This window comes from Mytilus californianus, unplaced genomic scaffold, assembly GCF_021869535.1.
Source record: "Mytilus californianus isolate M0D057914Y unplaced genomic scaffold, xbMytCali1.0.p SCAF_3, whole genome shotgun sequence".
NCBI classification, from domain to species: Eukaryota; Metazoa; Mollusca; class Bivalvia; order Mytilida; family Mytilidae; genus Mytilus; species Mytilus californianus.
In genome coordinates this window covers 65,529,175-65,553,180 of record NW_026262679.1, presented here as the reverse complement: position 1 = coordinate 65,553,180, position 24,006 = coordinate 65,529,175, and the positions used below count along the sequence as shown (strand labels likewise).

Genomic DNA, 24,006 nt, shown 5'->3' with positions numbered 1-24,006 from the left:
AATGATTGGCTGGCTCTAAGACTTGCCTAGGTAGAATATCATAGAAACTGTTTCTGTGATAAAAATATTTAACATCCTACTTCTCTTTAAGCCAGTAAAACTTTAAGTCTTAATTGATATCTGTTCTCAATCTTCTGCGATATTGATAATTCATTTGTTTTTTACAGTCTTACCCCTGGATAGAATGAAAGGCACTGTATTACCAGGGATGATAAGCATGACAAGGAGAGTGCAACCATCAGGAAACTATTCATCAGTGATTTGCAAGCTTTTGATGGTAAAATTAATTTTCAAATATATAGATTATTGATAAAATATGATTTGCAACTACTCTTATTATATAATTAGGGGATCCATTTGCACCAGAGAAAATCTTTTTATTTTAAAATGAAAAGTAAAAAGATACAAAAGTATAAATTATGTATGTATTTACCATATTTTTGCTTTTTATGCCTCTTAATCCACCACTATTGTGTTACCCTTCTCAACCCATTGATTTCAGTAAATGAGTAGTATACATCAATTATGACAGTGACCAGACATCTCAGTAAAACCAAAACATTTAGAGGTCAACATTTTGCCTTTAACAAAAGGCAAATGTCTTTGCATTGTCTCGAGTAATGTCAAAGATATTCCAGCATTTAATGATAAATATTTTTTGGATATGTCTACCATTTGCTTGCAAGGATCTGACACGGCTCTGTTTCACCTTCTGTTTTCAATTTGAAGAATTTTTTGTGGTAATGATACCCACCCTCAAAATTTGGATTTACAAATTTTATTGGTATCCAAAAATACTTATTAGAAATAGTAGAACATGATAGAGTTCAGCTGTTAATAGCAAGGTTTTTACACAGCACCTGTATTCAACCAGATTGATCATGTCATTACTTCAGAAAGCAAATCCAATTGTTAAAAGTTTCAAAAAAAGATTTTCCATTTGTTTGAGGTAGTAAAAATACTGTATTCTAAGGCAAATTCAAAAATTGAAGCCCATAAAAATTGATAAAATCAAATGCTATCAATCAACGGAACAACTGATGGGAAAAAGTGCCATATTCTTGACTTGGTACAGGCATTTCCCGAATAATATGGTGGGTTTTATAACTAGCTTAACCTCCCATTTGTATGACAGTTGTTTACAGTTCCACTGTATTGACATATTAAATTCGGGGGAGCAAGCCAAACAGACATGATAAGTTAATGTGCCAAAAATTGGGTCCAGCAGCAAAAACTGTGTAAACATACATCACAACTGTCTTAAAAATTCAAACAAACATAGAAATTAATCTAACAAAGACGCCAACAAAAAAGGTGTAGTTGGTAGTGAATTTTAAATTTGAGTATTACATCAGCAAAGAACATTGTCCTGATTCTAATTCAGGTTACCTCAAAAACATCTAAAGCCACACAACATTTAAGAATAATATCAGAAATCTCACAGGATAAGCATTCATGATGAAACAAAATGGAGTCTTTTAGTACTGACATATTTATAAGGTTACAGCTCCATTCTTCAACAATATAATTTGAGATGTTAGATCAATGCAAGGAATCTTTTAAAAAAATATTAATTAAGATCCTTTAAGTTCTTATGAAAATTTGAATGTTGCATGTGTGTTCAAGGACACATTTTGTTTTCATTAGATAGCATGTAAATGAAAGAAAATGTTCTGTTTATCATGATTATATACATTTTTTTTCTCAGATGAGTGTATCATAGTCCCTGAGTTCCGGCAAAATCTGAAACCCATCTGTGTCAGTTCTTGTATCCTACTAATATTGAGTTACAAGATTTTAGCTGAACCTGTTGAAAGTTGATGTTATTTCATGTATGTATATTGTAAAATAATGCTAATTTAGTAATACACTTTTCTGAATATATGATTTTCTCTTCTTACAAAAAAAAGAAAATCAAAAGGTTTTATTTCTTTAATTGTTGTTATTTATTGCTGGTTGTTGTTGTTTCGTTTTTTTTTTTATTTCTTTCCATTTTCAGAGAATAATTTTTAAGATGAAATATGAGATAGGGCTGAAAATATTGTTTTAACTTTGACATTAGAATGTTGCAAATAAAGTAACGTTTGCATGTTTACCAAACAAGTAAGAAAATTAGATGATGTGTTGTGATTGCCAATGAGCCTATCTAATAGAAATCAAAGTCAAGGCTGTCTAGTATTGTGCAGCCTTCAACTATGAGAAAAATGCATATTATATAGTCAGCTATAAAAGTGTCTGTTATGACAATGTAGAACAAGTCAATAGAACAAATATTAACTGATTTATACCTTAAAAAAATAAAAATCTGGTCGTACAGTAAAAAACACTAACCAGCTTGATTGCAGGCACATAAGGCATATATATAACGAGAATAAAGTTAGATATGTTGTCACGTCATCTGAATAATAAGTTATGGTTTTCTTTACTCTTTGTATACTCTTAGTAAGATTTAAATGAAATACTACAACTTATGTCTTTATTTGCAGGTACATATATATTTTCATTGGCTTGATATATATTATATTACATGTGTAACACAGAAAGTGAAGATAAAAGATTGTTATAGCTATTTTCCTATTGCTTGTAGTTTAAAGGTTTGGTTGGCTTGCTTGCTTTGTTTGTATAAATGTTTGCTCAATCATTGTAATAAAGATTGACATGTGCAGTCAATAGATAGGCGGGGCTTCAGCTTGTATACTTATACTCTGCATTATACTTAACATCCAATAATATTTAAGTATAATGTATACAAGCTGAAGCCCCACCTATCTATTGACTGCAGATGTCAATCTTTATTACAATGCTTGAGCAAACATTTATACAAACAAAGCAAGCAAGCCAACCAAACCTTTAAACTACAAGCATTAGGAAAATAGCTTAAAATGGACAAATGGTTTTGCATAACATGCAGCATTTCTTCAAGAAGATTGTATTTTATAAGCTTTTTGTAACATGAAACAATCATTTGTGCTCAATTAAAGGTATAAATCAGACCTTGGTTGGGTTTTTTTTTTAATATTAAAAGCAGTCAGTTCTTCAACCTGTAAAACTTATGGAAATATTTTGTTGAAGATAATTTTTTCCATTAAAATAATTCTTTAACTTTAAACTTTATCAACTGTAAGGAAATAATGTAAATAATAAGCTCCAAGCACAGATACAAGTGAAATAAAAAATTTCAAACACATATAATAAAGTTTTTAAATTTGTGTCACAAAAGAAATAAACCTTTCCATTGGAAGGACAAGGATATTTGTTTCGTCCTTTCACAAGCAATCACGCTTCTGATATCCAAATGGACCAATAATTCTTCTTTTTTTTTCAATCTATGTAACAAAAAAATTCCAAATTGTTTCTGGATATTTGTTACTTGAACTTGAAGTTGTTCACATGTAAAGGGGTTCGTTTCATCCAGAGCTACGTTTCATCTATGAGATGTAAAATATTACAAAAAAAAGGAAAAAAAAACTTCTTGTTATGGGCTTTAAAAATATAAATCATTTGGCATATTTATTTGCACCAACAATATTTCAAGGTCAGTTTTGACTCCCTGTTTGTTAGAACACAAAGACAACAGTTAATCATCTGATTTTTATTTTTTATAACAAAATGTTTTATTATTTCTGTTATTGATTAAGCATGCATTTAACTTCTGACAAGAAAACACGACTGTGCAGAATTTTTTATGTATACTTCAGAAATAATGTATTTTTAGGGTTTGCTGGAATCAAATGTAGGAAATGTCAAATTTTATTTTTCTAATCATGAAAATTATTTTTACAAATGGGCTGGCTGATCTGTAAATCAACACCAATTAAAAAAGAAACTCACCTTACATGTATAATTGAAAGTATAAGGAATAAAAACTGATGTTACCTTTTGTTTATCAATTTAAAAAATGACAAAAATAAATAACTTTTTGTACTTAAAGTCATATGAAACTTCAAATTAAAAAAAATGATCCATATGTTTTTTATAACTAAATGGCTAGTTTTTAATATAAAATTTATGTACATATACTTTTTTCTCAAGAAAATTGTATAATTTGTCCAAATTCAGAAGAAATTTACTTTTTTTTTAATTGGTTGCTTCCAGTAAACAATTTGCCGATATGTTTTCCGTATGCAGTGAACTCAGCGTGACCTTTCTCGTAAAAATCCGATGACCGCAATACGCATGGATCTGTCATTGAAATAAACTATTGTCTTAATATTGTACATGTTATACACGTGCTCAATATCCATGCTTCTTTGTTGATTGTTTACTTAGGTGACAATCTGTAAACTACGGCTTCAAAACACGACAATTAATTAGCTGCCATATTTTCACATCATAACAGACCGAGAGAAATTTTTTGGGGACGATTATACGATATAGATGCGTATAAAATGATACAATCGTGCACAGAAGACTAAGTTTATGATATATACATGCATTGATTCAAGAATTGGATAAACATTATTTTTTACCAGTCACTCGTTTCATATGACTTTAACATGCTGTATTTTATTTAAGACATTTTAAAATAAATAGGTTTTTCGATAATTTTGATATAAGCTGCATTTTTTAATTATATGCAAGAAGTAAGTCTGGAAGACAGAGGACCATTCAGAAAGTATGAATACTGAAAAGTAATGTCATGCAAACATTTTTATAAAGTATGTTGTTTAATAGATTTGTAATAGCTATTGATTTTCGAATTCAAGGGACAAAAAAGTTACCTTATACAATTTCTTTCATGGTTATACAACGCTGCCAACTTTTATACTTGAATGTTGAAAATATAGTCAAATCTGAGGAAAAGTATATTAAAAAGTATTATTGGAGAAATCCATCTGCATACAGATTTATCCTGTTGTTATCTGTCAGAAATATTAAATGATTTAGGTATATTATTTAAAATCAGCAGAAAAACTAAGAATTTGTTTGTAGTATATAGTATATTTGTTCTCACATATTGTGCGTATCATTCTCCTCTTGTATTTCCATTTTTTGTATTATGTATTATATTTTATTTCATGTACACCTTACTATTTATATATTGTGTAACACAAGGAGTATTTTGTTATTATAGATTATAACATGCCCTTTTCCACATTGTCTCTGGTATCATCCTGAGACTCCCATATCAGCCTGAGTCTTTAGTAGAGGGCCGATATGGTTCGAGGGATGATACCAGGGCCAATATGGAAAATACATGTTATAATCTCTTTATCACATATTTAAGTTCTGCAGAAAAGAGAAAAACGTTCAATTATAACTATTAATTAACCAAAACAGGTAAAATCTAAACAAATTTATCACATTTTCCATTAATTTTTATCATTTACTGCATACAAATTTTTTGTAATATTTCCCCTTGTTTTTGAATATTGTAATACACAAAACCGAGAATCATACACAAGAATCAGGGACAGCTCAGCGGGGGTAACGTTATCAGTGACCAACAATGGAGCACTTTTGGACTGATAAAATTTAACATTGTTGTATATGGAAAAAACATGACAGTTGCTTTAAAATGATTTGTCAACATTTTATTTGTACAATCATAAACTATTGCCATGGCAGGTGAAAAAGCTATTAGATTTATCTTTATTTTGATGTAAAAAAAATTATTTTATGTTATTTCAAAGTGGTGTCCCTAATGATTTGAAAACTTCCCATGAAAAGATACGTTTTTCCTACACAACTTAACCAAATTCAATGATGACGAGTGGTAGTAAAAAATTCCTACAAAATTCATTATTGCAGTGACATTATTTCGCCATGTCCCATGTTATTTTTGTATAATTCTTCTTTCTGAAGGTGCAAAAAAAAATATTTTAAGTTTACATTTGATGGTGTCCCTGGAGGTTTGAATATGTTGATTATTTCGTTATCAAACGTCAGTTCATGTATACGTATATCTATACGTACCTTATTGGGAAAGACAGAAAATATTTGATATAAGATATCGTCGAAACTTAAAAAAAAAAAAAAATAATAATAATATTAATCATTTTTTAATTATTGTTTAAAATAAATTCATGATGACGAAAATGTTAAATTGAATTTTAGTCCTGATTAAAAATTGTTGAAATTTTAAACATTATCCGGATAATTTAAATATATAGATAGAACTTAAACACATTTTGTATGATTAGAAAATTGCTAATGAAATACAAAGAGCTTATTTGCAGTACACACCTAATGACAAAGGAAACAATGTGAATTTGAAATTCTGTACTAAAAGTTGGATGATGAATTAATTAAAAATGCAAAGCATTTGTGCATTGCTATTAAAGTTTTGTAGGGTTCGGGAAAAGTAACATCTAATTGTTTTTCTTTCTCGTAAACACTTATTATGTATAATACATATTTTATTTATTGGAAGGAAAAAGATATGTACAAGTATCGTTTATTGTGTTCTTATCTTAACCATATTAAGGTGTGAATTTAAACAATAACCACCCGCTGTTTTATCATCTGCCAGCTATTTAATTAATGAAAGATGTAGACCGACATTCATGTTGATTTTGAATATCATTTGACAGTACTAAAAGTTTAATGTACACTTAACGTATAACTCCGTCAACTTCTGTACCCAGGGATGTTTATACATGAACATATATAGCCCCGTCTAGCATGTCTAGTGTGCATGAGAGATTTAACTAAAATTTTGAATGTTGAAATATTGGAATAATTCGTTCATTGTTAAAGAATTGGTAAATGAGATAGCAACCCAGCTATGCACATTAATAACTTAGACATCTAGAGAGCAAACTATAGCCTTCTCCAAAAGTCAGGCTCTTACAGGGCAACTTAAATACCCAACAATAGACATGCCTTTATAAAAATGTCAAGATCTAAATCGCCCAGAGTCTATACGTTCAATGTGAATAACTTGGGCTAAATCGATAATAGTTGGCTGGACATTGTTACTAGTGGCCTTTCTAGAAGAATTCTCAGTTTTCGAAAGAAACACCTTCAATGTTCGCCATTGTCGTTAAGCAGGTAATGACATCATGTCATGTAATCGGGTCACAATAACCAATAACCACTTTTTTGCCCCGGGCAGCAATATGAGTAGGACAATTTTGCGGTTATTACATATGCCAAACCCAATGTTTTCGTAACAAATATGTGATAAAGAAATTTATTATTGGTGCATATAAAATTATTATTGTTATATGTATGTATCCTATATAAGCTGTATTGCTTTTGGAATAAAGTATTATTATTATTAGACATGTTATTTTCATTTATATAAAAGAAATTGAAAAATTGTGTGAAAGATGATTGATTAAGAATCAATATGAATTGATGAAATGTTATTTTTTCAAAGAATAGACAACAAATAAAATGTCTATTAAAAATACAAGCAGATTCTATTTCATTGGTTTATTTAAATTACGAATATCAGTTATTTGCTTGAAACAAAAGAAAACATTGCATGACCATATATAAACCTAAACATTTTTTGTTTGTAATAAAGATTTTTTAGTTATTCCCTTTTATTGATCTGCTACATGATTTATCTGATATGATTGATTTGTATTTTTTATTGATTTACTAATAATTAAAATAATTCAGCTATATGTGCTCGATGAAAAAGAAATTATGTGTACTTTTCTCATTTTCAACTTAATATTTTATACTCCCTTGCTACTCTTATTGACATTTTATTTTTTAAATCTATGATTTGTTCCATGACAAAAATTAGTTTTACATTTTTGAAGATTTTAAAATTTGTTTCATGGAATCTAATTCTCAATAATTCTAAAACTTAAATAGTTTTGAAAGACAGAAGAGGATGTATATTTTTAAAATTATGAACCCAAATATAGTTAATATATAGGCGAACTGTACCAGATGAGCTAGGGTGGAATATTTTAGTTCGCAAAAACTGTTTTGTCATGTGTTTGGTTAAGTTTTTGGTTAAGTCATTGAAAACTTCAGTATTATATTTTACAATGTCAACCCTCAAATTAACATAAAAGTCATTCATTATATTTATTTTAAAACTATTTATTGGTATTCTAACAGTTGTAAATTGAGATCTTCAAAAATCAGTAATAGTTGGATTGCACATATCCCTGTTGAACAGGCATCTGATAGTTTTGCTTTGTAGTTTTATGAATTTCAGTATACATGTACTGATTAACATGATTAAATCAATTTTAATTTTGATTATGACTTTAAGTTATAGCCTTATTGCAAGATGATAACTTTGTAAAATAAGTTGATGTGACATTTTATTTTGTTTCTCAACATTTTATACTACACCTTCATAAAGTTATATTCACATGGTATTTGTATGTTTACTGAAATCTTAAGTCATATTTGAGTATTCATACAAGTGTGGACACAGATCAGTGTGGATAGTATGTTTGGATGTTTGACAGTGTTTTCTGACAAAAAAGAGTTCTCTGGTTTTTCCCCATAGGGTTCTATGTTGAACTGTTGTGCACAGTGACAGCCAACCTGTACCAAACACTGAAAATAGCAGTGTCTTATTTAATATTGAGTTTTATTCATAATATATATACAAATTTAAAATTGAGAGACAAACTACGAAATTCTGCTACAAACTTGGCCATTGGTATTACCTTTGGTACTTCTTTATGATAATTTGGATTTGATTATTTGTTTTAAATATTATAAGTGTATTTCAATATCAAGTTATGAAAAATGCATTCAATTTGATAGAAAATAAGAAATTATATTTCAGATAATGCAATCTGTTCCTATGAAAATATGGTGATAACTTTTACATTTGAAACAATCAGACATTTATTATGAACAGACATAAAGTTTAACAGTTACAAGACATTATTATGAAATGGAATTTTTAAAATAAGACTGAAATATTTTATATGACTTATTTTGGTTAAAAATCATCCCAGTGAATATTTTATCTTGCATTGAGGAATTACGGTTTGCATTTATACTGTTGCCTAGAGTAAACTTTGAACTGTTAAAAATATCCACTTAAAAATCTATGGTTGAGTTTTAATATTGATAGAATTGCATTATTTTTTATGTATATTTTTTACTTATTCATAATAATTATTTTCTTTTCATCTTATTGTCATTGTGTCTGTTATTGTAAAGTTTGTTTAGATATGAGTAATAATAAATTTTAAAAATAAAATAACACTTGTGTTTTTTTATTTAGATGTAAAACGATAAGGTTATTGTCAGGTTGCTTCAAGTTCATAGTTATCTCCCATTTTTAGTTTGTACCCTGGCAGCAACATCAAACAAATTTTAATCAAGATAGACCAGTATGTTTCATACCTTGTATGCAGATATTTAATGTTATAAATGTTCATCTTTGACTTCATTTTCATGGTTTAGTGACTCCTCGGAAACAAAATTATCATTTTTTTTTGTCATGTGAATTTCACACTTATTATGAGTAATATGATAACTATATTTGGTAATATGGGTCTCATGGATCAGTGATCAAGTAACGGTTACTAAATGGTATGTTACTTAGATACTGTAAGTAGTAGGTGAACTAGATATGGTGTATGGGATGATTGTATGGGGTACATATCAGTCTGGCATGTTTCATCTGACCTAAACATCATTTTCATGTTTCCTTGGTCAATGGTGAGTTTTTATACGCCCGTTTAAGGGACGTATTATGGTATACTATTATACGTCCATCGTCAGTATGTGGGACAATAACTCAAAATCACTGAAACCTATTTACATGAAACTTGGGTGAATTGTTAATATCTATTGATGTGCGCTCCCTTTCAATTTTTATAAATTGCATTTTACATTTCCGAGTTATGAGGTTTTATTCATTAAAAAACGGAGATTTTCGGGTTTTCTGACAATAACTTGAAAATGCTTTAAGCAGTTTTCATTAAACTTAAGGAATTGTTTACAAATTTTAGATTTTATTTCTGAGTTATGGGGTTTTATGCATTAAAAATGGGGGATTTTCCAGTTATCACACAAAAGTTCTTTGAGCAGTTTTCATGAAACTTTATTGATGGTTCATATGTATAAGAAGAACCTCCCTTTAGCTTTATTTATAAATTTCTGATATAACATTAAGGAGTTATGGACTTTATTCTTTGAAAAAGAGGGGCCTCGGTAGCCGAGTGGTCTAAGTAGTTACTACTGTAATCCGTGACTAGCCAGTCAACAATGAGGTTGTGAGTTCGAACCCCGCTCGTGCGGGTGCACTCGACTCCAATCTTAAATGACTAGGATTGTCAGTTTTCCTATCGAAGGTCGGTGGTTTTCTCTGGGCACTCCGGCTTCCTCCACCGATAAAAACTGGCCGCCACGAAATAGCCCACAAGCGGTGCTTAAAAGTGGCGTTAAAACACAAAAAATCAAATCAAATCTTTGAAAAAGAGACGGGACTATCATGGCGCAGCCCTTTATTGTGTTTTTGGTCTACTTTTTAAGTACTATAAAGAAATAGGTCAACTATACTCTGACTTTGACCTATAATGGTTTACTTTTACAAATTGTGACTTTATGGAGAGTTGTCTCATTGGCACTCATACCACATCTTCTTATATCTATTGGTGTATGGCATTATTGAAAGGTGTATGTGTTTGTCTGGCAGGTATCATCTGACCATGCCCTCATTGTCATGGAACTTTTTGAAATGTTAGTTTAATTGTTACTTGTAGTAAAACCTTTCTCTTTACAACTTTCAAAATAAAATCAATGGTCAGTAAAGCTGGCGAGTCGTTTCAGCCTGTGCACTCTTGTGTACATTCCTTATTGCATTCTTATGATGTATGAATTTAACAGTTCATGTATATTTTGATGAGAACACAAACATGTCAGATACAAAAGGTATGTTGCTTGATCTGATCATTCAAATAATGTTTATCTAAAAGATCTTCTTGAGTGGATTAGTCTTCATTTTCAGATACTTGGTTTTTTTTTACCGTGTATGCTGAAACAGCAACATAAACCAAACCGTATCAGAACATGTCTTTCCCTGTTTCAGCAGCATGAATATGACAAAGATCACTTAAATACCAGGTATATATTTTTGTAGCCTGATGGATAAGACAGTAGTATCCGCCTATTCAAATAAAAATAACTGGATGCAAATACAAAGTACATCAAAAACTCTAAAATATTAATGCACAGATCAGCAGAAAAATGAACTTTCAAAATTTGTCTAGTGTTGCTAATACATGTTTATAATTATTGAGACCGAGACACCGTCAGTTGTCAGCACTTTAGCAATTAAGAACAGTAAACGGTTATGATGACATGAAAGCAAAACTTTTATCATTCATTGAGCCGCTCTATGATGATGGCGAAAACCAAGATTTGATTTAGAAACAAACCCATCGTATAATAAGTTGAAGAACAACACGGCATAATCAACAAGAAGTCTGTTTGGCACATTCCTCTGATCAAGTTGAATTGTTAAAGCAATAAATATCTAATTCTACTTACATTTAATCTAGCAAAACCCATCTATGAAGATAAGCATTACCCTAGAACTACAAATATCCGAATTTTAAATAAATCTTATTTTATTTTTGTTGTTGCTGGAGTTAAGGTATAATTGCGTTTATCTATTAGAGAATAATTTCAAAGATGTATGTAACACTTAATGTCTTTCAATATGCAAATTGAAGGAAAAGATGCTTCATGGAAATTGGAGTTGTTTTTAAATGTCCCGTATTATTACTAGATATAAGAAGATGTGGTATGAGTGCCAATGAGACAACTGTCAATGAGTGTCAATCCAAGTCACAATTTGTAAAAGTAAATCATTATATGTCAAAGTACGGTCTTCAACACGGAGCCTTGGCTCACAACGAACAGCAAGCTATAAAGGGCCCCAAAATGACTAATGTAAAACCATTCAAACGGGAAAACCAACGGTCTAAGCTATATAAAAAACGAGAAACACTTAGGAACCACATCAACAAACGACAACCACTGAACATCAGGTTCCTGACTAAGGACAGGTGCAAACAAATGCAGCGGGTTTTTAAAACGTTTTAATAGGCACCAACCTTCATCCTTATCCGAAACAATAGTGTAACATAGAAAGACACACTATAAAATATCAATTGAAATGATTTAATTCAATCAGAAGACATATTAACACAAAGTATATTAAATGGAAATGACTATATGGTTCAAATGTTTGTTGCCGAGATGATTCTTACAAATTCTTCCAAATTTAATGAAGGAACTCAATCAAAGTGATAAAATAAAGAAGCAAGATACGTGATTGACATTTGAGGATAACATAAACTAGTTCTTATTATCTTTTAAAGCACCACTACATCACTTGTTCCGGTCTGTATTCATCTTATAAACTCCCAATGTCATTGTAACACGCGCTGTAAAGGGCCTTGAACCTATTGGTTGTATACATCGCCGAACATCTATGCCAACGTTACTAAAATATGGTTGCGAATAATGTCGAAACAATAAATTATTGATATCAAAACTATGAAGTCTTGTCAGTGTCTAATTGTCTATGTTTAACATGAACATAGATTTGGTATTAATGTTGTGGTCGTACAGAGAATGTTAATCATCTTTTTTTAATTTCTTTTAAGAATGCATAGGAGATCACAAAATACCCTTGAAGATAAACACTAAAATCGTTCTATTTTGGTAGTCATTTTATAAATGATACGGCATATAAACTAACTTAAAAAAAAATCAAAGTGTATTCAGCAAGTTGGTAGATTTCATATAAACTGTTTCATCTTTTTGTCGAGCCTGCGACTTTTGTCGCAAAAGCGAGACATAGCGATCATACATTCCGTCGTCGGCGTCGTCGTCGGCGTGGTCCACAAATAGTCACTCTGTAGTTGAAGTTTTTGAAATTTTAATAACTTTCTTAAACTATCCTGGATTTCTACCAAACTTGGACAGAAGCTTGTTTATGATCATAAGATAAGTATCCAGAAGTAAAATTTGTAAAAAAAATCCTGTTTATCCGTATTTTACTTATACATGGTCTTAGTTTTTCTGCCAGTTAACATAACATTCACTCTGTGGTTAAAGTTTTAAAAATTTTAAGAACTTTCTTAAAATATCCTGCATTTGTACCAAACTTGGACAGAAGCTTGTTTATAATCAAAAGCTAGCATCTAGAAGGAAATTTTTTAAAAATTTATTTCCTGTTTTCCCGTATATTACTTATAAATGGACTTAGTTTTTCATCCAGTTAACATTACATACAGTCTACAGTTAAAGTTTTTGAAATTAGATTCGGAAAGTAGGCGAGAACCTGGGATCTGCGGAACCCTTATAAATTTTTTATTCATTGTCACCTCTCTGAATGTTTATTCATTTAAAACTATTCAAGAAACCTATTTACCCAATATAGTTTGCATTGTCGTAGCATCATACAGGACAATACTCGTCATTAACGATTGTCGATTGTTGTTATTTGTTATCGTCCAGTGGCAAATATTTCATATTTCAAGAATTATAAGGATGAGATTGCAAAGGTAATTGATCTATAAGGTGACGATTTGCTGCACTTGAAGAGATGAAAATGACTAAATTCACAAATTGTATACGCATGCAATTGTATTACAAGTCTCTGGCGTCACGTGGCGTTTTGATCTCACGTGTATCCTTGACGAGCGCAGTTAAAATATCAAAAACATTTCTTTGATCAGTTTGTTTTTCTATGCAATAACATGAACTACAATCTTTCGATACCTATATTTTAGCATTGCACAAGATCATGGCTGTTAATGGCGTACTGATTAATATTTTAGTCTTAGATACATGATTTTTTAAATTAATTGTTATTGGGAAATACCTGTCAGTAACTTCTTATACTCTTAGATCTCTACTTAGTGTCTTTTTTGTTGTGGGATGATGGATATATACTCTACCACGTCCTGTCTGTGTTTTTGTTTGATGTTTTTCTTTGTATCGATTTGACGAGTTAAGCCTTTTTCAACTGATTTTTATAGTTTGTTCTTATGCTGTGCTGTTACACCACTGTCCCAGGTTAGTGGAAGGTTGAGCGCTCACAAACATGTTTAAACCCGCCACATTATCTATTTATGTGCCTGTCCCAAGTCTGGAACCTGTAGTTCAGTGGTTGTCCTTGGTTCTTGTCTGTCATATTTGTTTTTCGTAAATTGTTTTGTATAAATTAGGCCGCTAGTTTTCTCAATTGAATAGTTTCGTATGATTCATATCGGTGCCTTTTATGGACGACTATACGTCTAGGTTAGTCTATGAAAAGGTATATACTATGAGATTTAAAGCGAGGGGCTTTAATAATTATTTATTATACACCCTCATCATGAACATGCATGAGATATTTGCCACTGGACGTTAAGCGTACACGACAATCAATTATTATTATAAACCTGTTTATATTTCGAAAGCGCTCATCTTAATAACATTACTTACTGTACACTTTTTCAAATTTAATTTAAACAAAAATATATTGTACGTAGCGCATTCAATGCATTCCATTCAGCATTAATATAGCGCCACATACATGCAATGGTATTAAATTATACGTTTTGCTGTTCAAAATCCACCTTTTTATACTTAATTTTACAAAATCGCTCGTTCGGACCTATAATCTGTTTTCATAAAGTCCATGCAGGATAGAACTAGTACTAGAACTAGTACTAAATACCCTATTGTTTATCTTTAGCTTTGAGATCACCAGAAGAACATCATGTACACTGCTTCGAAACTCCGTCGATCAGCGACTAATTTCACCAAAAAATATTACATAAAATAATACTCGTAAGTCGTGAACATTTAGATATAAACTGGGACTATTAAACAAGTCCCAGATACAAATATTTTTTTTTGTCGTCAGATTTTTTTTTGGTGAATCGAGCCCCTAACAGACATGTTCACTTGATTAATTGTTGTTAATTATTTGAATTTCGGTGGAATGGTGAAATTGAACACACCTGCGTTCGATTTTTTTTTTCAGTGCAAGTTTAGTGAAAGTGCAGACAATAAATCGCATAACATGTTACTATAACCGGTTTTGGTCAAACCTATTAACGTCAGTTCATTCTTTATAACGTCGGTGATATGTCCGTGTCTAAGTGGCTTGGTTCAACGTATTTAACGTCACAGAGCCGTGGTATTCTATTTTATTAAGAGTCAATAAGAGTGATACAGACAGTGGGACGACCGATGAAAGGGGTTACCACTCTGTACGTCAAAGAACGCCCTACAGCTCCATTAGGAGTCATTCGTCGGTGATCTGCTACAACAGAGTTAGATCCAATGGGTGTAAGGGGACGACCATTTGATATTCTGGGGGGGGGGGGGGGGGTTATTTATTTTTGTGGACCAAAAGGACAGATTATTTATTTTCTGCACTGTTGAAGCATAATTTTTCATTTTCATTAAAACAAGGGACTGATTATCTATTTTCACAATTATATTTATAATATTTGAAAACATACAATTTTTAAATTCTTAAATAAATAACATAGTCAATTAAGTCAATAAGAATTAATCATCATCCTCTGGAAGTTAATCTTCTGAATTGCTAACTGCATATATTGCATACGTACAAGGTATTAAAGCTGGGCTGTAACTAGCCTCTTTTAAAGTTGTAAAACATTTTCGCCGAGCGGAGCGAGGCGAAAAAAAAAATCAGCGAAGAGTCTGGGGTTTGTTGAAGGCCCCAAGAAGCTATAGAAAAAATGGCGCAAAATCATGCATTATGCGCGTTTCCCAGACCCTTTCTTAATCTGAAACGCAAGTTCTGTTTTAATTTTTTGACAATATTCTGGTCTCAAAGCAAAATACATAGATTCAGTGTAAGACTTTTAGTTTTTAGGGACAACATCAAAAGACCAATATGTAGGACAAAGCAAAAAATGTTTCAGTTTGCAGAAAACCTTTTATACCTGTCAATTATGTTTTTTTTCAAATTAAGTTAAGAGGGGGCTGATTATCATTGATATAACTATGTCAAGTCAGTTTTTATAACACATTTCAATTACAACTTGATGTAGTTCCTAACTGGGATACAATTTAAAGCAGTTTGTAATAGACAAAAGGTCCTTAAATATAATAAAACTCAAGTTTAAAACATAACTACTAAATTACAAATAGAATGCAACACTAAGAGAATAGTCACAAAGAAGGGCAATCAATGAACAAAAGACAAACCCGGGAACAGATAAAACACAAAACGACAAACATTATAGACAATCATGGCAACACTGAAAAATAAAAATAAATGAGAAACATGGATCTCAAAAAACAGGGGCTACGTAAGAGGGTGAACAGAACTTGCTTCTTGCAAGACACTTGCCATGAAAACAATTTGATATGAAGACAAGCTTTTGTTTTGAAATTTCCAACATGAGGCATTTGCCTCAATGTAGTTACGGCCCTGTAATAAAAGTGAGCTAAATGTTCACGAGACAATATACCTCAATATACCTCAAGTGAAATGAAACCCATTTTCAAACATTTCAAATACATTAATATTTAAATTAATAAAAGATTTGGGAAGTTTTTCCCGAAAAAAATATGAAAAAAGACGAATTTTGGAAGAATCTGGTGCCATCTCATACTTCAGAATAGCATTTATACTTGAAATGGCTTAAAAGACCTGCCAAGTTATTTTCAATACATTGTAAGTCAGGTTATTTATTTTCAAACTACCACAGAACAAACCATTCATTTTTGTTATTATCAAGGCTGAGTTATTTATTTTCAAAATCCTCCTGCCCCCCCCCCCCCCCCCCCCCCCCCAGAATATCAAAGGGTCGTCCCCCTAACATAGCATCATTACGTCCCTATCCGACAAACACACATGTGCAAGTGGCAGTACAATTCCCCATCTTTCAACCTATTGTATTCTTTATAAATTTGTTCTCGTCCTGAACATGCATGACCTGCTTTTTAACTTCAAGCCGTGGTAGTTTCGAAGGTTTGTTAGTTAGTCCCACGATGATTTGTGTATAACTGACCAGAACACCATTTAAAACAACTATTTCTCTATTGGCAGCATAACTGGCTCTATAATTTCATTAAAATATCGGTAATAATACTGTCGAAGACATAATAATAATTTTTAATTGGAAAAGGACTAGCATTTGCATGGTAAATTTTTCATCAGAATACCTCAAGTATAAATATGATTTAAGCTCTTCCGAAAAAACATTGGATGAATATTAGCCATGACAAGTATCTTTACATCTAAGCCTCAAATACGTCCCCAAGTATTGTTGCAACCATTACCTTGGCTATTAAAACATCTGAATTCAAGTACTTTCCATGGCCATCAGGCATGATTTACACCTGCAAACAGCATTTTAAAGAAAAATAAAATAAAATGCTTCGCTGAGCGCAGCCTGATACGACCGCAGAGGTCAAACCCTGAACAGTTGGGGCAAATTTGGACACAATATTCAAGCTTGATACTGTTTGAATTTGGATTGTGATCCAAATTTTGACATTATATAGGTTTCTGACACAAAATAAATGTGGTCAAAGATCGTAAAAATCTATTGCACAATACTGTGCAATTGACGAAAATTGGGAACCCCCCCCTTTGGAGCAGTTACCCCCAAACTCAATCTCAGCCTTCCCTTGTAGTATGGAAGCTTGCAGTACAATTTTAGAGAGATCCATACAATTAAACACAAGTTATTGTCTGGAAACTAGAAAAATGCTTGTTTTTGGCCCCTAATTCCTGAACTTTTGGGGCAATTACCCCCAACTCAATCCCAGCCTTCCCTTTGTGATATGGAACATTGTGGTACAATGTCAGAGAGATCCATACATTTATACACAAGTTATTGTCTGGAAACTACAAAAATGCTTGTTTTGGCCCTTTTTTCCTGAATTGTTGGTACCATAACCCCCAAAATTAATCCCAACCTTCCTTTTGTGGTATTGAACCTTCTTGTAAAATTTCATAGAGATCTATTCACTTAAACTATAGTTATTGTCCGGAAACCAAATGTGTCTTCGGACGACGACAACGACATCATAGCATTATATGCAACCCAAAAAATTTTGGAGGTTGCATAATAAGACGACTCTTTCATCAGTTCATTTTTTTTTCATTTGAAGTCACTGAAGCGCTCAAAGGCAAAACATCTTCAGTAAATAGATATGTTATATGGAAATATATCGTGTAATGCACAAAAGCAGTTTGTTTAGTACAAACATCACCATTGTATTTCACATCATTTAGATTTCTGTCCCACATCTTTTGAGTCAGTTGAAAAATCTTTTGGACATATTTTTTAATACCTAGAACTATTTCTCTTAAAGAGTTTTCTTTCTTTTACCAAATCTCATTCTTAAATGGCAACACTATTCGACAGTTATACTGCCATAGATACAATAAAAATGATATGCATAAAGAAATTTTATTGGAGAATGAAATATGTATACATCAATTTATAGGCTTACAAATGTAACTGCACATCAAGAAAATTCCATACCTTGGTTCTTTTTATTGTACTTTCTTTTAAATAAAATAAAAACCCAACATTTATATAATAAAATTGAGAATGGAAATGGGGAATGTGTCAAAGAGACAACAACCCGACCATAGAACAGACAACAGCAGAAGGTCACCAACAGGTCTTCAATGCAGCAAGAAATTCCCGCACCCGGAATATGCTTTATGTTATTAAAAAACTGTACTTAATGGACCCCGGACTCAACATGCTGCTATTGTGGTCAATGAAAGAGAACAACCTTACCTACCAAAAAACCAAGTCTATTCATAAATAAAATACAGAAAATGAAAAAAGAATAAAGATTTTCTCACATTGCTACCTCTTTATCAAGAAGAAGCGATCTATTGTCTAAATTTCATAGATCATAGTTTTGAAGAAGGTATTTAAATTCAACAAACTTAAACAAGAGGCTCTCAAGAGCCTGAATCGCTCACCTGTATTTCAGAGGAGAAGATTTTTAAATGTTAGCAAACTTGATGAACAAATTGTGTAAAATTGTCTTTAAAGGGCAATAACTCCTTAAGGGGCAATTGATAATTATGGTCATATTAACTTTTTTGTAGATCTTACTTTGCTGAACATTATTGCTGCTTACAGTTTATATATATTTATAATAATATTCAAAATAATAACAAAAAACTGCAAAATTTTGTTAAAACTACCAATTCGGTGGTGGCAACCCAACAATGGGTTGTTCGATTCGTCTGAAAATTTCAGAGCTGATAGATCTTGACCAATTGAACAATTTTGCACCTTGTCAGATTTGCTCAAAAAGCTTTAGTTTTTGAGATATAAGCCAAAAACTGCATTTGACCCCTATGTTCTCTTTTTAGCCATGGCGGCCATGTTTGTCGATGGATCAAAACTTCGGATATAATTCATAAACTAGATACCCTAAGGAACATTTAGTTAAAGTTTGAAGGTATTTGGCCCAGTAGTTTCAGAGGAGAAGATTTTTGAAATAAATTACGACGACAGACGACGATGACAGACAACGACGACAGACGACGACGGACGCCAAGTGATGGCATAAGCTCACATGGGGCCCTTTGGGCCCCGGTGAGCTAATAAAATAGATTTATGTATTTTGATATTCTGTAGTCTAGGACGAAAATGCTTAATGAAAAATATCATCGTTACATGTTGTCTGTTTTGAACAAGCTTTCAGTTCCTTTGTTATCTGTTACATCGCTACTCTTTTGTCATTTGTAAGTTGTTTTTGGGCTTTGTACCAATACAACGAGTCATACCATTTCAACTAATGTTTAGTTGTTATGTTGTGCTATCACAGTCTACTGTTTTCAGGTTAGGGGAAGGGTTTCACGCTCACAACCACGTTAAAACTCCAATTCATTCTGTAATAAAAGTCCCAAATAAAGGGCCTGTATTCCATAGATTGGAATTGGTTGCCATCTTAGGATACTTGTCTCATTGGCAATCATACCACATTTCCTTATTTTAGATTAAGCATATACCTCAAACCTAGATATTTAGTAACATTTTGTAGCTTGATATTATAGGCAAGTGGCATTCCTGAAAGTGGATACCTGACAATGGTAACTGGTTATAACATTTTTTGACATAAAATCTTTCATAGGATTATAAAGTACAAATTTATCAACATGTTACAGGTTAGGTAATGAGAACACTCCAAGATACATAATCTGTTAAATATAGAAAAAATGAGGTCCATTTAAAAAACATTTCTTTACAGACCACATGAATGTAAGATTACTTTGTCTCGTGTCTGATACATAAATTTGCAGACTCAAAAAATAATAATTAAAAATATTCTTATATACAACATAATATATGAACAAATAATAAAAAATAGAACTACAGTCTTCAATTCATTTGTGCCATTTAATGACAATAACAACAATAAAATTGTCAGTCAAAATTAAAAACATAATATCTCCTGACAGACAACAGCTTCTTTCGTCTTCTTGACCACATCCTGATAAAGAAAAAAATAAGAAAACATTCAACAATTTATTGAATTCATGAGCACATTTTTTAAAAATTAGATGTTAACATTAAATGAATGTACACATTGATTGATATATTTTTGTTTAGAAGCAGTCAGAATAACTATGCAACTCCTTTTGATTTTTTTTTATAAAATTTATGCCTTTATTATATATACATGTATTATAAAATATATGTATAACTAAACAAGTAATTAAATAAATTAGAGTACAGGTACATAAACCATGCATATTCTAGGAAAGTTCGGATATCTTAATCTAAATTAATGTTAAGACATGATGGTCTTGACAAGTCCAAGATGGATGAAAGCCACAGACAATACAGCAATCATAAAAAGTTCTTGCTTTTTTATTTATAGTAATATACTGTAAATCTGTACACATTTGAAAAGACTTTGATGAATATATCAATTTATATACCTTTAAGAATTCATTGATAATTCTCTGGTTCTTCTGACCTGAAAAAAAGACCAAACAACAGAGCCAGTACACATTTAAAATGAAAATTATTTAAGCCACTCAACATCAAAACACAGGTTTAGGTCAAACCATGAACAATTTTCTTCATTAAACATTATGATGCAATCATGAAGAGATTAACAGTACTTTATTTTTTCTCTTAGTTTTTTTTTGTGTTGTTAGGTGTCCATCATTGACTGATACACCATATTGCTATATATTCAAATTTCTGTCAGAAAACTTTGGAAATTCTTAATTTATTGGGAAGCATCATCTTTTTTTTTTTTAAATTTTGACCTTTATTCAACAAACTGATCTCAAAATTGATACGGATGGATCTTTGTCACATTATATTTGAAGAATCATCCTGTAATCATCCCCATTTAATTGAACACTTCAGTGATGCATATTATACAAAAGAGAATTTTTCTCTCATATTTATTTGAAAATAATTCTTTATTATGACAACATACTTTTCTAGATTACCTTTTGTATATCCTTACTGCTAACAAACCAATATGCCATGAATGAAAATGCCCTTACTATATACTTTTTGTTCACACCATAGAATGTACTTTTTCTTATTGTTGAAGGCCATATGGTGGACTATAATTGCTAACATCCACTTCTCTTGGACTTTGGTTGATAGTTGCCGCATTGGCAATCATACCAAATCTCATTATTTTGATATTGTCGGAATTCAATGAAAAAACAAACTTTTATAAATTACCAGATTAGGTGTATCTAATGTTGTTTTTTTGTTGTCGTCAATTCAGGCTAAATATGCAGCTCTGTTCAAATGACGAGCGTTTCATTTCACACCACTGATGAATCATGAATTGAAGGTGAAATAGATCTGGCAGAATATTTGATTTTGTGGATGAATGAGTTGAAATGCTCACATATCTCTGTGTTCAAGCCCTGCAATGGACAAATTCTCTGGGACTTGTAGCAGAAAGGACATTTGTGACTGTAACCATGAAATAAATCGTGCCAAAATCGTGTATTCTCCCAGAAACCAGGTTCCCTGTTCAAACAGTACTCCTCAAACTGACATGTAAAATCAGAAAATACCTCTTCTGGAGCATGTTATAAGTATGAATAGGCAGAAGAGAAAGGGTCTTTCCTCCCTTCAGATCCTGGAATGATATGAAAACCATAACAATGACCATAGTGCTTAGGGTCAAACCAAAGAAATAAGTAGGTAGTACCACGTCTGGAGACCTCAGGATATATCTTATTACACTGCTCATCAGATAGGTCATCATAATTCTTTGAATGTGCACTTTCATTCATGGTATAAATTGGAATGTCTCTAAGCTTCTCTCCACTGGGTATAAAGTAGAAGGCTGGACCATATCTTTCAGGATTGTACGAAGATGGCTGACCCTTTATTCTTTTCGTTATATGTTGAATTCTTAAGACTAGATACTGAAATAAAGAAATAACATCAGAAAGTGACTGTTCATAAGGCAAAGCAGCATATAAAGTATCACGAATTTCAGGAGAAAAATCAGATATCAAATTTATTCTGTGGTTTTGTGTGGATGTTCTCAATTCCAACAAAATCGAATCCAAAAGATCTGTGTAGCGAAAAGGAATTAATGATGACAAAGAATGATTTGTTGACAAAAACTTGAATATGACTGCTAATTTCTTCTGTACAGACTCAGGATACTTATTACATACAAATCTGCGCATGATGTCGGAACACTGATGAGAAACTGTTTCAACAAGCATTCTGAGAGTATTGCATGGCAATACATAGTCCCCTACCGGGTAAAAATTCATTATACTGGAACAAAAAGCTAACTTGTTCTATAACTTGTCATGGTGTAAACAAAAAGAAAATATCAAGTCAATATCTTCAAGCATGACTAAAACAGTGTGGAAAACTGATTAAATGAGTGAATTTTTCAAGTCCAAGGACCATAACTCTGCACAAAATTATCAAACCGAAACAAAATTTCGAACTTGATCTGTATAACTTGTCATTAAAAAACTATATACCAATTATCAATCAATATCTTCAAGCATGATGAAAAAAAGTGTGGAAAGCACTTTAACATTAGATATGATTAATAGTTCTCTAAAATTAGATATGATGTAATACAGTGTATATCTATTTTCAAATTATAATCAAATATAATTAATACATGTAGTTCCAAATATTTTTTCTTTTATTTTTCACAAACTAATATAGATTTGTAACTTATCTATAAAATGTCAACAATTTTTATCTACACAATGTAATGTAATATATACATTAATAAAAATAGAGAAAGTCTTATAACAACAACACTGGAGGGACTGCTGCAGAAAATTTATTGATCGACATGTTTCGGTGCCTAGGGCACCGTCATCAGGATACAAATAATACATTGAACATACTTAAGTGTACAATCGGGTTGTCTTGTGACAACGTCATAGTATAGTAGTTGTTATGAAAGGGAGGTAATAGTGAAAGTATAAATAGAAAATGTATATAAATAGATTGTCAACATGAAAATGAAAGTAAATTAAAATTGTTTGTATATCAACTCTGTGTTATTATTGTCTCAGCTAAAAATGTTATAAATAGAATGTACAAACACATGTCTGTCCCATAGTTCTTCCGGTAGCTCATCTAAACATATGGTTTCATCACTGCTGCTTGTTGTCAGGTCTATGTAGTCTTCCTGAGTAAGGTCCATGACATAACCGTAATCGTTTGTTATGTATTGCGTATATGTTAAATCGAAATGATTTGTTAAAACCAAAGGAAACTGACCAACCCGTGAAGCCAGATATGATTCCATTAGTAATCAACTACCATCCAAAAATAAAAAATCTTAACGGAACCATCAACCAGAGGAAAGATATCCTCAAAAAAACTCCTGAAACTCAAACCCTCGCGAAACAAAAACTCATTGTTTCATATAGACGAGCCTTATCAATCAAACAAATACTAGTAAAAACCGAAATTGTACGCAAACAAACCCGTAAGGGTAGCCACCCTTGCGGAAAGAATTGCTATCTCTGTAGATTAATGAAAACCGCAGAAAGTGCAAAAAGTACCGTAAACAGTTACCAAATAGATATTAAACACGAAATTACATGCAACACAGAAAGTGTGGTGT

General features: G+C 31.6%; 1 long non-coding RNA gene across 1 annotated transcript; it reads right to left on the bottom strand.

Annotated features, from left to right (window-relative positions):
• Positions 1 to 18,330: 18,330 nt before the first annotated feature.
• Positions 18,331 to 23,161, bottom strand: LOC127733209 (uncharacterized). Its single transcript, XR_007996911.1, has 2 exons — positions 20,849 to 23,161; positions 18,331 to 20,397 (listed from the first exon to the last, which is right to left on the bottom strand). It is a non-coding gene; the product is annotated as an uncharacterized LOC127733209 (long non-coding RNA).
• Between the last annotated feature and the right edge of the window lie 845 nt (positions 23,162 to 24,006).